This window comes from Carlito syrichta, unplaced genomic scaffold, assembly GCF_000164805.1.
Source record: "Carlito syrichta isolate Samal-C Ts95f unplaced genomic scaffold, Tarsius_syrichta-2.0.1 Scaffold115728, whole genome shotgun sequence".
NCBI classification, from domain to species: domain Eukaryota; kingdom Metazoa; phylum Chordata; class Mammalia; order Primates; family Tarsiidae; genus Carlito; species Carlito syrichta.
The window spans coordinates 48,234-50,126 of record NW_007059824.1 but is presented as its reverse complement, the minus strand read 5'-3'; the positions used below and the strand labels follow the sequence as shown (position 1 = coordinate 50,126).

General features: G+C 51.1%; 1 protein-coding gene across 2 annotated transcripts in view; it reads left to right on the top strand.

Annotated features, from left to right (window-relative positions):
* The window catches only part of PNKD (paroxysmal nonkinesigenic dyskinesia), an 85,114-nt gene that overhangs the window by 76,023 nt on the left and 7,198 nt on the right, over positions 1–1,893 (top strand). The window lies entirely within an intron of this gene.

Sequence of the window (1,893 nt, the reverse complement as noted above, 5' to 3'; positions counted from 1 at the left end):
GGGGGGGTGGGGGGTGGGAGGTAGTACTTCCCCTTCTTTCCTTCTGCTTGGTGAGCCTCCCCTAGATTCTCATACAGCCTGTCCCCCTTACTTCTTGGAAATGTCACCTCCTTAAAGAGGCCTTCCTTGTCTACCGTGTTTGAGATAGCAGCTCCTCTCAGCGTCCTCTGTCCCTTCACCCGGGCTTAGTTTGTCGCCTCCACTTGACAAGATGTTATTGTCCTGTCTCTCCCCGGGATATAAGCTTCAGCAGGGCAGTGACTTTGCTCTGCTCATTTGTGTGCACAGTACCTGGTCAATAGCAAGGGCTTAATATATGTTGTTGAAGAAATGAAAGCGTGAATTGGCTGAGACTAATTTAGAAGTGAAACCAAAAAAGAGAGCCTTATGAGAAATGCACATAAGGGCACATAAAGCTGGCAAAGCCCTCCACAGTGTGATCAATCAATATAAGCCCATGGCACACAGAGCAGACAGTGCAATGGTGGAACTCTAGTCAGCCACTTCTATCAAGTTGTCATGGAAACCTGCTTGGTTTTTGCTTTTGTTTTTTGAGTTGGAGTCTCTCTCTGTCAGCCAGGCTGGAGTGCACTGGCACACTCACGGCCACCTCAGCCTCGACTTGCTGGGCTCAGGCGATCCTTCCGCCTCAGTCTGACAAATAGCTGGAACTACAGGCACACGCCACCACACCCGGCTAATTTTTTGATTTATTGTAGAGATGAGGGCTTGCCAAGTTGCCCAGGCTGGTCTTGAACCCGTGGACTCAGGCAATCCTCTCACCTCGGCCTCCCAAAGTGCTGGGATTATAGACGTGAGCCACCATGCCCAGCCTGTGCCTGTGTCTTTTTAAGTACAGCCTGACAGGACAATGGAACATGTATGTGGACAGAGAGATACAATATGTGTGTGCTCTGTTTTTTGTCTCCCATATACACCCCATGAGCTGTCAAAATAGTGATGACAGAGTATTAAACTAATTGTGGGACCCTTCTGAGAGAGGGGCCCTGTGTGACTGCCCAGGTCACACACAGCTGACTCTGCATACTGACATTCTGTGTTTGGAGGCCTCTGTCACTCTCAGGTCCCCTCTGTTTCCTGTGCCCCCTTTTCACCGTGTAGCCCAGGATGGCCTGGATGGTAGCAGGAGGGGGAGGTGTATGGTCAGCTGATGTAGCCTAGCCTCTCCCTGCTTCCTCTATGAAGCAGCCAAGCAGAACGTCCTAGTTGCCCCAGAGAGGCCATACTGTCTGCTGCCTTTTCCTATTGTTTCCTGTACCCCAATGGTTCTCAAAGTTATAGTCCCTGAACCAACAGCATCAGCTGGCTGTTATTAGAAATCCAAATTACGGCCGGGCGTGGTGGCTCATGCCTACAATCCCAGTACTTTGGGAGGCTGAGGGTGAGAGGATTGCCTGAGCCCATAAGTTCAAGAGCAGCCTGGGCAACTTGGTGAGACCTCATCTCTGCAATAAATCAAGAAAAATTAGCCAGGCGTGATGGCGCATACCTGTAGTTCCAGCTACTTGGAAGGCTGAGGCGGAAGGATCGCTTGAGCCCAGCAGGTCGAGGCTGCAGTGGCCGTGAGCGTGCCACTGCCCTCCAGCCTGGGCGACAGAGTGAGACTCTGACACACACACACACACACACATACACACACACAGATGCAAATTCCCAGACCCCACCCAGACCTACTGAATCAGAAACTCAGGATGGGGTCCAGGAATCTGGTCCTTTCCAGGCCCCTCAGATGATTGTGTTGCATGCTAAAGTTTGACCACCACTATTCTTCCTGAAATACTTTTCCCACCTCATTTCAGCCTCCTAATTCCTACTCCCCCTTCCCTGTAAAACATTGCTTTGTCAGCAGGGGGCTCTGTCCTGGGCTACACT